The sequence below is a fragment of the Rhinolophus ferrumequinum genome, chromosome X, assembly GCF_004115265.2.
Source record: "Rhinolophus ferrumequinum isolate MPI-CBG mRhiFer1 chromosome X, mRhiFer1_v1.p, whole genome shotgun sequence".
NCBI classification, from domain to species: domain Eukaryota; kingdom Metazoa; phylum Chordata; class Mammalia; order Chiroptera; family Rhinolophidae; genus Rhinolophus; species Rhinolophus ferrumequinum.
The window spans coordinates 46,474,217-46,487,691 of record NC_046284.1 but is presented as its reverse complement, the minus strand read 5'-3'; the positions used below and the strand labels follow the sequence as shown (position 1 = coordinate 46,487,691).

The 13,475-nt window shown below is 36.8% G+C and overlaps 1 protein-coding gene and 1 pseudogene across 3 annotated transcripts in view; one reads left to right on the top strand and one right to left on the bottom strand.

Moving 5' to 3' along the window:
* The window catches only part of ATG4A (autophagy related 4A cysteine peptidase), a 63,200-nt gene that overhangs the window by 8,074 nt on the left and 41,651 nt on the right, over positions 1-13,475 (top strand). The gene's annotated exons all lie outside the window — the stretch shown is intronic.
* Positions 1,544-2,706, bottom strand: LOC117024566 (60S ribosomal protein L4-like; annotated as a pseudogene).

The following is a 13,475-nucleotide window of genomic DNA, read 5'->3' as shown; positions in this document are numbered from 1 at the left end:
TAGTGATGACCTCACAAAATGAGTTTGGAATTGTTCCCTACTTTTCAATATTTTGGAAGAGTTTGGGAAGTATTGACTTCCAAACTTTTTCAAAAAGAAGAAAGTTAACTCTTTAAGAGTTAACTTAAAAAATGAATTTCAAATGAATTCTTTAGAAGAAGTTAATTCTTTAAATGTTTGATAGAATTCACCAGGTAATCCATCTGGTTCTCGGCTTTTCTTTGTTAGGAGGTTTTTGATTACTGATTCAATCTCCTTAGTAGTTATAGTTCTGTTCAGATTTTCTGATCCTTCGTGATTCAGTCTTGGTAAGTTGTGTATTTCTAAGAATTTATCTATTTCTTGTAGGTTATGCAATTTGTTGGTGTACAGTTCTTTATAGTAGTCGTTTATAATTCTTTTAATTTCTGTGGCGTGGGTTATAATAACTCCTCTTTCATTTCTGATTTTATTTATCTGAGTATTCTCTATTTTTTAGCTAATGTAGCTAAAGCTTTGTCAATTTTGTTGATTTTTTTTTTAAATTACAACTGCTAGTATTATTTTTTCTATTGTTTTTCTGTTCTCTATTTTGTTTATTTCTGCTCTAATCTTAATTATTTCCTTCCTTCTGCTAACTTTGGACTTAGTCTGTTTTGCTTTTTCTAGTTCCTTGAGGTGTAATATTAGATTGTTTATTTGAGAACTTTCTTCTTTTTTTAATATAGGCATTTATTACTGTAAACCTCCCTCTTAGTACGGCTATTGCTGCATTCCATAAGTTTGGGTATGTCGTGCTTCCATTTTCATTTGTCTCAAGATATTTACTAGTTTCCCTTTGGATTTTTTCTGTGACTAATTGGTTGGTCAAGAGTGTGTTTTTCAATTTCCACATATTTGTCAATTTTCCAGTTTTTCTTCTGCCATTAATTTCTAGTTTCATTCCATTGTGGTTGGAAAATGTAGTTGATATGATCTCAACCAAAATCTGTAGAGAATTGTTTTGTGACCTAACATGGGATCGCTCCTGGAGAATATTCTGTGTACGTTTAAGAATGTGTATTCTGTTGCTATTGTGTGGAATGTTTTATATGTCTGTTAGGCTCATTTGGTCTATAGTGTTGCTCAAGTCTTGTTTCCTTATTGATCTTCTGTCTGAATGTTCTATCTCTTCTGAAAGTGAGGTGTTGAAATCCCTTACTATTACTATACCTCTCTTCAGTTTTGTCAGTGTTTGCTTCATATATTTGAATGCTCTGATGTTGAGTGCTTTAGCAGCAGAAGCACTGGCTGCTTCTGCTTCTGCTGCTGCTGCTGCTGCTGCTCCTCCTCCTCCTCCTCCTCCTCCTTCTCCTTCTCCTTCTTCTAAATTTTATTGGAGAATATTGGGGGACAGTGTGTTTCTCCAGGGCCCATCAGCTCCAAGTATTTATGGAGGGCGCAGCTCAGCTCCAAGTCTAGTTGCCATTTTCAATCTTTAGTTACAGGGGACGCAGCCCACCATCCCATGTGGGATTTGAACTGGCAACCTTGTTGTTGAGAGCTCACGCTCTAACCAACTGAGTCATCCGGCTGCCCCTACCATTGGCTTCTTGCCTAGAAACCCCTTCTCATCTGCTTTGGCTTCTAGCTCTCTTGCTGCTTTATCCACCTGGAGCTGGTGGTTCTTGGCCTGGCGAAAAATGGTGTTCCGGAGCATGGTCTTTGCAGGTGGGTTTAGCTTCAACATTATTCTCAGGCTTTTCAGTGGACTCTTTTTCAGGACTCAGCGATGAATTTTCTTGTGTAATGCTCGGAGGGCTCTTTGGATATCGGGGCTTTTCAGGATTCTGTATTGAGATCTGTATCGAGCATCTTGTGCACGGGAAGGTTGTAGTTAACTCTTGAGGGAGGCAGCTTTACGCCAAGTGCCACACAGCTCATCTACCTTGTGGAAAGTACTTTCAGTCCAAATGCAGAAACAGCCCACATGCCCACCAGGAGCAAGTTTCAAAGTGTTCAGTTTGCTTACGTTAAGCAAAGTCATTCCAGGGATGTTTCTGAAGGCTTTGATGATGCCGTTGCCCTCATTATAGATGATGCAAGGTCCCCTGTGCTGGATATGATGATGGTTTCTTTTTTTGCCCTTGCCAGCTCTCATTTGGTGAGAGGCATAGACCTTTTTGATATCATTCCAGGCCTTAAGCTTCTTAAGAAGCAAAACAGCCTCCTTGGTCTTTTTGTAGCTTTCCACTTTATCGTCAACCACCAAAGGAAGTTCAGGAACTTCCTCAGTACAATGACCTTTAGACGTGACCAGTGCGGGAAGGCCGAGGCAGCCAAGGCAGAGCAGATGGCGTATTGCTTCTGTGTTGTGTTCACTCTGCGGTGCCAATGGCACCAGGTTTGTGGTTGGTGCAAACATGCAGCCCCCACCACACATATTACCAAAAGTACCCTGGCCAGAATGATGAGTCCCACAGCCTGAACTCTGGGAATTCAAGCCACAGCTCTGCCATGACCCCATGACTCAGCACTGGTTTGATGACCTGCTAATTCACGGACAGCATAGTTTTTTCACAAGTTGGTGTCAACAAAGTTCACAATATCTGGTTGAATGAGAGCCTGGAACACAGCAGGCAAAGTGACATTGTTGCCAAATGATTCCCCCTTTTCGGAGTCTGCTGATATCAATGGACGAGCACACCCCATGGTGGGGAGAGGTGATGGCCATGCTCCTCTCAACCTGGTGGCTCCCACAGGAAAAGGTGGCTTAGAGTCTATTTTGTCTAGTAGAGTTATAGCCACCCCTACTCCTTTTGGTTACATTTTACAAGGAATATCTTTTTCCATCCTTTCACATTCAGCTCATGTTTTTCCTTAAATCTAAAGAGAATCTCTTGTAGACAGCGTATAGTTGGGAAACATGTTTTTATCCATCAGCCACTCTATGTCTTTTGATTGGGGAATTTAATCCACTTTCATTTGAAGTACTTATTGATAGGGAAATACTTACTATTGCCATTCTGTTGATTATTTTCTGTCTTATTCCTTTTATTTTATTTGATTTATATTTTTGTCTCTCTTTTCCTTCTAGGCTGCCTTCTTTTTCCACTGGAGTTTTTTTTTTTTTTTTGTATTCTTTGATTCCTGTCTCATTTTCTTTTGCTATCTTCTATAGGTGTTTTCTTTCTGGTTACCATGGGGCTTATATCAAACATATTATACTCATAATCATGTATTTAAACTGATAACTTAATTTCAATTACATACAAATACTCTATACTTTTACTTCTACCCTCTAAACAACTTATGTTATGACGTCACATATTGCAGCTTTTTCTGTTGCGCATCCATTAACATATTCTTATAGTTACAGTCATTTTTATACTTTTGTCTTTTAACTCGACATCAGAATTAAAATGATTTACACACCATTGTTACAGGATTCAGTGTTCTGCATTTGTCTCTATATTTACCTTTACCATTGAGAATTGTACTTTCATATGCTTTTGTGTTTCTGTTTAGTGTCTGTTCATTTCAACTTGAAGCACTCTCTTTAACATTTCTTGTAAGATGGATCTAGTGGCAATGAATTGTCACAGCTTCTGTTTATCTTGGAAAGTCTATTTCTCTTTAATTTTTGAAGTATAATTTTGCTCAATATAGTATTCTTGGTTGGCAGGGTTTTTGTTGTTGTTGCTGCTTCCCCCTCTCCCCCCCAGTTCTTTGAAAGTGCCATTCCACTCCCTTCTGGCCTGTAAGATTTCTGCTAAGAAATCTGCTTATAGACTTGCATGGGTTTTCTTGTCATGACGAGTTGTTTTTCTCTTGCTGCTTTCAAAATTCTCTCTTTGTCTTTTACTTTTGACAATTTGATTATGATGTGTTTTAGTGTTAGTTTCTTTAGAATCATCCTGTTGGAGTCCATTGGGCTTCTGAATCTGCATATCTGTTTTCTTCCCCAGATTTGGGATATTTTCACCTATGATTTCTATAAATAAAATTTCTGTTCTTTCTCTCTCTCTCTCCTCCTACTGGGACTCCCCAAATGCATTTATTGGTCCACTTGATTACATCCCGTAAGTCTCAGACTTTCTTTACTCTTTTTTCTTTTTGTTCCTTTGAGTGGATCATTTCAAATGACCTGTCTTGAGTTCCCTGGTTCTTTCTTCTGCTTATTCAAGTCAGCTGTTGAACCCTTCTCCTGAGTTTTTTTAAGTTATTGCATTCTTCAGCTCGAAATATTCTGGTTTGTGCTTTTAAAAATATTTTCTATTTGTTGATACTCTCATTTTGTTAATCATTTTATTGAGCTCATAGATCATTTTTATGATGGTTATTTTGAGTTCTTTGTCAGGTAATTCATATACCTCTATTTCTTTAGGATCAGTTTCTGGAAATGTGTTTTGTTCTTTTTGGGGGCCATATTTCCTGGTTTCTTTTCATGTCATCATATAACTTTTTATTGGGATTCATGTATTTGAGAAAACAGCCACTTCTTCCAGTCTTTATGAACTGGTTTGGTACAACAAAAGTCCTTCACCAATCAACCCTGGGCAGAGAGTCTGGGGTTTCTGAAAGCTTTGGGGTGGAATGCAAGTTCTCTGGGCCAATGCATGCAATTTCTCAGGTAGAAAGTCTTGTCAGTTTCTCTTTCAGGAGCTTGTAATCTCTTGCTCCCACTGGTATCTGTGCCAATTCATGTTCTCTGGCTCTACAGCAGCAAGCCACCCTACTATCTTTTGTTCTCAGTGACCACTAGACATCCAATGTATGCCAGCTCCCTGTCAGTGCTCCAATTCAGGTGAGACAGATAACAGTCACTTGGGCAGCCCTCTGAAAAGCAAGAATGTTGGAGGCATGCTCCACTCTTTACTTTTTCCCTGAAGTTGCGGTCTGGGGTGTTCTCTTCCGGCACTGAGCTGTACCCGTTTGGGGGAGGGCTGACATGAGTAAAGTTAAATTGCTCTTCTTACCTGTCCAATATGGCTGTTCTCAGCTTTTTGCTCACATGGAGTTCTGTAACTTCCTAACTGGATTCTGGAAATGCTTTTTTTTTTTTTTTTAATTGGGGAATATTGGGGGAGAGTGTGTCTTTCCAGGACCCATCAGCTCAATGTCAAGTCGTTGTTTTCAATCCAGTTGTGGAGGGCGCAGCTCACTGGCCCATGTGGGACTCGAACATATGACCTTGGTGTTATGAGCACTGTGCTCTAACTACTGAGCTAACCGGCCACCCTAGAAATCTTATAAAAGTGTTTTGATCCATATGTTGTTGTTAAATTGGTACTTCTGTGGTGGAGAATGAGAGCTAGGACTTCCTATTCTGTCATCTTGCTTGTATGTTACATATTTTGATATGTTGTATTTTGTTTTCATTTGGTGCAATGTATTTTTTGTTACTGCCTTTGAGACTTCCTCTTTGACCAATGGATTATTTAGAGGTGTGCTGTTTAATTTTCAAATGTTTGCAGACTTTCTTGATTTCTTTCTGTTATTGGTTTCTAGTTTGACTACAGTCAAGGAATCACTCTGTTTGATTTCAGTTCATGTAAATTTGTTCAGATTTGTTTTATGACTCAAGATATGGTCTATCTTGGTGAATGTTTAATGGGAGATTGAAAAATGTATATTTCGCTGTTACTGGGCAGAGTGTTCTCTTTGTGTCAGAACCTGTTGGTTGATTGTGGTGTTCAGGTCTTTAATATCCTTAGTTATTTTCTGTCTAGTAGATTTATCAGTTTCTGAAAGAGGTTTTTTGAGATTTCCAACTACTGATGTTGATTTGTCATTTCTCTTTGTAGTTCTATGACTTTTTGCTTCATGTATTGTAAGACAGCTTACTGTTTTGGTGCATACACATTTAGGATTGCTATGTCTTCTTGGTGGATTGAAACTTTTATTATTAAATAATTTCCCTCTATCCCTGGCAATTTTCTTTACTCTGAAGTTTACTTTATCTGATACAAATATATCCACTGTTGCTTTTTTAAAGTTAATGTTTGCCTGGTACATCTCTTTCTACCCTTATATTTTCAGTCTACTTACATCTTTATATTTGAATTGAATTACTTGTTTTTTAAATATAATTAATTTTTTCAAGTTTTATTGAGATGTAATTGACATATACTGTTGTATAAGTTTAAGGTATACAACGTGATTATTTGATATATGTATATATTGAAAAATGATTACCACAATAAGTTTAGTGAATATTCATCAACTCACATAGTTACACATTTTTCCCTTCTGACGAGAACTTTTAAGATCTACTTTCTTAGCAACTTTCAAATATATGATACAATATTGTTAACTATAGTCATCGTGCTATACTTTACACCCCCAGAATCTATTTATCTTATAATTGGATGTTTCTGCCTTTTGACCACCTTCATCCAATTCCCCCACCGCCACCCCGTACCTCTGGCAACCACCAGTCTGATCTCTGTTTCTATGAGTTTATTATTATTATTATTATTATTATTATTATTATTATTATTATACATATAAGTGAGATCTGAATTGTTGACAGCATATAGTTGTGTCATATTTTTATCTACTCTGCTGGTGTTTGCCAATGGCGACAAAACGTGTTAGTCTTTCATTATCTGCGAATGTCTTGATTTCCAGGATATATATACAGAGGGTGCCAAAAAAATGTATACACATTTTAAGAAAGGAAAACTGTATTAAAATTGTAATAATATATACCAATAACAAAAGATGAGTACAAGTCAGGTTTGACTTCTGCAATTACAAGAGGTGCTCAAAGTAGTTACCATCAGCGTCCAGACACTTCTGATTTCGGCGAACTACTGCTTGAGCAACATTGACCAAAGTGTCCACTTGTATACATTTTTTGGCACCCCTGGTGTGTGTGTGTGTGTGTGTGTGTGTGTGTGTGTGTGTGTGTGTATTTTTCTGGATATAGAATTCTGGGTTGATAGTTCTTTCTTCTCAGCACTTGAACAATGTGTCATTTCCTTTTGGATTCCATAGTTCCGGATGAGAAATCTGCTCTCCTTCTAATTGTTTTTCCCCTGTAAGTTATCTGTTCTCTCTCATTGCTTTCAAGATTTTTTTTCTTTAGTTTTTTGAATTTGATTATGATGTGTCTTCATGTGAATTTATTTGTATTGATTCCGTTTGGGGTTTGCTTAGTTTCTTGAAGATGTAGATTCATGTGTTTTGCCAGATTTAAGAAATATTCGCCATTATTTGTCAAAGAGTTTTAATTTTAGAGCTGTTTTAGGTTCATTAGACGTATTTAAAAAATATTTCTTCAGCCCCACACATTTTTTTCCTCTCTTGGGACGCTGATGACATTAATATTTAATATATTGTTATAGTCCTATATGTCCCTGAACTACTATTCACTTTTGTAAAAATTTTCTTCTCTCTGTTGTTCAGATTACATAATTTCTGTTGTCCTGTCATCAGTTTCACAGATTCTTTCCTGTACTGTCTTCATTTCACTGTTAAGACCATCCAGTGAGGTTTTCCTTTAGGTTATTATATTTTTCAGTTCTAAAAAGCATTTATTTACTTCTCCTTTATAACTTCTATTTATTTGCTGAGACTTTCTGTTTTTTTTTTTTTTTTAATTTATTTCCATTATGTAGGGTGGGGCCACGTTTTTTTATTTGTTTCTTGGCTAAAGTGTTTCAGTTATTGCCTAAAAGTTTGCTGTCTTGCTAAGCCCCCTTTCCTATTCCTTTGGTTAGAGCTTTTGGGTGCCTTTTTCTTTGTATCCATTGGTATTTCTGGGTTGCTGGCTTCTCCATCACCAGATCTTGGATGTCAACAAAACCCAAAGAGCTCATTGCCAGGTCATTACTTGGGTCTTGAGGTTTCTGGTCAGACTGTATTATTCTCTCTTTCAAAGATTTGTGTGTGTGTGTGTGTGTGTGTGTGTGTGTATGTGTGTGTAGCTGTACTTATTTGGAAAAATAAAAAGGTACATCTATTCTATCTTTTCTTAGACCTAGAAGTTATATAAGTGGTTTCTTAAAGAAAACCTGGATGATGTAGTAGTTATTGCATTTCTCCCACTAAAAGTCTAGTTAAGAATGGTTAAAATCGCTCTGGCCCCTACCCACATTGACATACTTCTTTTCTGAGCTATTATTTTACTGTGGTAAAAAAAACACATAACAAAAAAATTTCCATTTTAACTAACTTTAAGTGTACAGTTCAGTAGTGTTAAGTATATTCACATTATTGTGAAATAGAGCTCCAGAAGATTTTCATCTTGCAAATGTCAACCTCTACTCATTTAGCAACAACTCACCTTTTCCCTAGTCCCTGGTAATCACCATTCTACTTTGTGTTTCTGTGATTTGGGCAAGTTTAGATATCTCATATAAATGGAATAGATAGAGTATTTGTTATACTTTGACTGGCTTATTTCACTTAGCATAATATCCTCAAGGCTCATCCATGTTGTGACAGGATTTCCTTCCTTTTTAAGGCTGAATAATATTCCGTAGTATGTATGTACCACGTTTTGTTTATTCGTTTATCCATTGATGGGCATTCAGATTGTTTCTACCCCTTGGCTACTGGGACGCATGCTGCTCTGAACATGGATGTTCAAGTATATCTTTGGGATGCTGATTTCAGCTCTTTTGGATGTACACCCAGGAATGGAATTGATTGATCATATGGTAGTTCTTTTACTTTTTTGAGTAGTTGTTTTCCATAGTAATTGTACCATTTTACAATCCTACCAATAGTGCATAAAGTTTCCAGTTTCTCCACAGCCTCAATAACACTTGTTATTTTCTATAGCCTTCCTATTGGGTGTGAGTTGGTAGCTCATTGAAGTTTTGATTTACATTTCCCTGATGATTAGTGATGTCGTGCACCTTATCGTATGCTTGTTGGCCATTTGTATACCGTCTTGGGAGAATTGTCTATTTGAGTCCTTTGTTTATTTTTAAAAATCAGATTGATTTTATTTTTCTTTTTGAGTTGTAGTCCGTTATATGTTCTAGATATTAACACCTTATAAGATATGTTATTTGCAAATATTTTCTCCCACTCCATAGGTTGCCTTTTCACTGTGTTGATTGTGTCCTTTAATGTACAAATGTTTTTATGTTTGATGACATCCCGTTCACCTTTTGTTGCTTGTCCTTTTGGTGTCATATCCAAAAAATTATTGCCACATCCAATGTCATGAAGTTTTCCCTCTGATGTTTTCTTCTAGGCATTTTTATAGTTTTAGGTCTTATGTTTAGGTCTTTAATCCGTTTTGAGTTAATTTTTATATATGGGGTATGGTAAGGCTCCAACTTCATTATTTTGCATGTGTAGATATCCAGTTTTCTAGTACCATTTGTTGAAGAGACTGTCCTTTTCCCATTGAGTGGTCTTGACACCCTTGTCAAAGACCATTTGACCATATATGCAAGGGTTTATTTCTGAGCTCTCTATTATATTCAGAGAATATATTATATTCTATTATATTCAGTTGTTCTATTTGTTTTTATGCCAGTACCACACTGGTTTGATAACTGTAGTTTTGAAATATATTTTGAAACCAGGAAGTGTAAGTCTTTCAACTGTGTTCTTCTCTTTCAAAATTGTTTTGGCTATCCGGGGTCCCTTGAGATTCCTTATGAATTTATCTATTTCTGCAAAAAATACTATGGAGCTTTTGAGGTATTGCACTGAATTTGTAGATCACTTTGAGTAGTATGGACATCTTAACAATATTAAATCTTTCAATCCACAAGCACAGATGTCTTTTCATTTATTGTGTCATTTTTAATTTCTTTCTGTACTGTTTTGCATCTTCCCATTGGTATACTTCTGTATACAAGTTAAAAGTTGACTATCGAGTAAAAATTCTTTGTTAAACTTTGCTTTTCCAATAATTTAAGAGTACAGAACTATGGGTGGGGTACCATGCATTGCTCCCACAAATTCTTTGCTGCTTGGCACAATTGCTGCCCATATGAAAGGCTCTGTTTATTCAGGCATTGAAGGCTTAGCTAGCTCGTTTATGGCACAATGGAATGGGGCCAGGGTCTGCATCCTGTCTTTCTCTTCATTCAGCATTAATTACATTTCCCTTAAGACTAGTCTCCTTTAGTGAGTCTGAACCTGAGGCCCTGGCAGCACTGCTTAAAGGTCGCAATGAAGAAAGGCAGAACCAGGCTTTGGATGGAGAGAGACTTCAAAGTAAACCAACCCTGTGTCCTGCTTCCTCCATGATACCTTCTCTGATGCTATCCCATACTCATCTCCTTTTTCTGATCTCCTATAACACTTGTGTCTACTGTACAACCCAACCTTCATCATCTTACCAAGTAGAGTAAAACCTCAGTTACCTGAATCTTTCTTGGAATAAAGCATTTTTTAATAACCAGGTTTCCCAAATGGCTCATTTACTCTACTTAAGTACCACGAGCTTTTACCATTTTAACCATCCTGAATGGAATTCTAAAAACAAACAAACAGACAAAGAAACAATCTACTCCTGTGACATCTTATAAAGCATTTATGGACATCATTACATCTTTTTTTTAAAAAATTAAAGGATCATGATTATAACTATCTGTTGTATTATGATATAATACAGTGGTATTCAAAGGCCTATTGAAATGTGATTTAATATTTGCCCCTGCACTAAATAGTAAGACCAGTAAGCCTGTGTGTGTGTGTGTGTGTGTGTGTGTGTGAATCCATAGTAGTTTTTTTTATGATTTTTCTGTCTCTTGTCAGTCAGTTCTTCTTGCTGCTGTCAATCTACTTTTGTAAAATCGACCCCCATTCCCTATCTCAGTAGGCTCAAAAAAGACTTTTTCTGGGACTTAATGCCTGAAGGGAATGTTTCTCAAGGATCTTGAGAAGTTAAGGATTTACCTTCTCTAGTCTGTTTTATTTGTTTATCTGCGGGCTTGTTCTTGTTTGGAGAGCGTTGCTGTGGGACTAAGAACAAAATCTCCAGGAACGGGAACCACTGGAGCCCTTGAAACCAAATGACCCTAATTTTTCTGTCTGTCAAGCTCCTCTCACACTGTAAGGCTCTGCAATTAGGGGTTTCCTGCTGCATTCGCTGGATAGAGTAGTTGGTGACAGGAAACATTTTGAGGCTACTCTGGCCTATATCACTTCCTCTCATCAGAGAAACGAACTTCAAAAGTTGACACAAGAAAAGACATCTTCCATTTGGGGCTCTCTGACAAGGAGTATTCGGGGCTCTGACAAGGAGTTAAGAATGACGAGTATTTTAAAATTTTGCTGCAGTTGTCATGATGGATGGCAGAGGGTAGAAATGGGAGCAGCCTTCAGGGGCAGTTATGAAATTCATAATGGAGAGGGAAAACTATTGTTACAGAAGCAGTTCAAAGTTCTAGAAATATGAACTGAATATAATGGATATTACATAGCTAGAAATACATCTAAAAGTCATAACTGGGAAAAGCAAGCAAGGCAGTTATTGATAGTACTTCCCTGTACACATCTCGTATGTTCAGTACTTATCATAATGGAATTACTTCAACTTTTCAGAGATGTTAGAATTTGAGCATATGTGCTGATCCTGACTCTCTGGTGAAAAGTAAGATATGCAAAACTGAAGTACATGCTTTAAAATTTAAGTACATTTTCTGTTGGTCACAGCCAGGCACAAGTTCTAATTAAACACTTAGCTTTGGGGATATTACCACTTCTTTCAAGTTTACAAAGCACATTCACATCCATTTTCTCATGTGATTCTCACTATAGACCTATGGGCATGCCATTATCTCCATTTTATGGATAAGGAAACGGAATCTTAGGTTAAAAGACTAGCTCAAGGTGACTTGGTTAGTAAAAAGCAGAGCTGAAACAGGACACAGCTTTTCCAGTTCATTGGCCAGGGTTCTCTTCAGTCTACTATGTTATCTTTCATTAAGATTTGGGGAACAAATTTAATATACTTCTCCGATGAAGACCAGCTAATGCTATAGTAGAAAAGAAGCATTAATAAATTTGTAAACTTGTGATCAAGGTGATCGTATAAAAATAGATAGCATTTTGGGATGCAGTAAGTTGAAAAATCCAATAAATTAGCATTATATCTAAATCATATCTGAAGCCCCAGATTACTTGCTATTTGCACTTGGGTTTGAAGTGTGTGTGTACATGGAGGTGGAATAAATTCAGAACTATATCTCTACTCCCGATAAGAAGAGAATATTTCCTTGTTAGCATAATTTTGATATGTATTACCAATCTGTATCAGAAATAAATCCAATATGGAGACTTACATTTTTCTTTTTATTAATTTAAAAAAATATTGTTCAGTTACTGTTGAAATACAATATTATATTAGTTTCAAGTATACAAACAATATAGTGATTAGAAAAAAGTGATAACCCCAATAAGTCTATTACCCATCTGACAATGCATGTAGCTATTACAGTATTATTGACTATATTCCCCATACTGTACTTTTACACCCCTGTGACTATTTTGTAACTACCAATTTGTACTTTTTTTGTACTTTTTTTGGGGGTACAATTTAGTAATTTTTGTTTTAGTTTTTGTTTTGTTTTTTCAAATTTATTGGGGTGACAATTGTTAGTAAAATTACATAGATTTCAGGTGTACAATTCTGTATTACATCATCTATAAATCCCATTGTGTGTTCACCACCCAGAGTCAGTTCTCCTTCCGTCACCATATATTTGATCCCCCTTACCCTCATTTCCCACCCCCCACCACCCTTACCCTCTGGTAACCACTAAACGATTGTCTGTGTCTATGAGTTCTTGTTTCTCATTTGTTTGTCTTCATCTTTTGTTGTTTTTGGTTTATATACCACAGATCAGTGAAATCATATGGTTCTCTGCTTTTTCTGTCTGACGTATTTGGCTTAGCATCATACTCTCAAGATCCATCCATGTTGTCACAAATGTTCCTATATCATCTTGTCTTACCGCCAAATAGTATCCCATTGTGTATATATACCACAACTTCTTTATCCATTCATCTATTGAAGGATATTTTGGTTGTTTCCATGTCTTGGCCACCGTAAACAAAGCTGCAGTGAACATTGGAGCACACGTGTCTTTATGTATAAATGTTTTCAGATTTTTTGGGTAGATACCCAGGAGAAGGATTGCTGGGTCATGTGGTAATTCTATTCGTAATTTTTTGAGGAACCTCCACACTGCCTTCCATAACGGCTGCACCAGTCTGCATTCCCACCAACAGTGTATGAGGGTTCCTTTTTCTCCACAGCCTCTCCAACACTTGTTACTATTTGTCTGGTTGATGATAGCCATTCTGACTGGGGTGAGGTGATATCTCATTGTGGTTTTCATTTGCATTTCTCTGATGATTAGTGATGTTGAGCATTTTTTCTTATGTCTGTTTGCCATTTGTATGTCCTCTTTGGAGAAATGTCTCTTCCGGTCCTCTGCCCATTTTTCAATTGGGTTGTTTGTTTTTTTGTTGTTGAGTTGCATGAGTTCCTTGTATATTTTGGATATTAGCCCCTTATGGGAGGCACTGTTTGC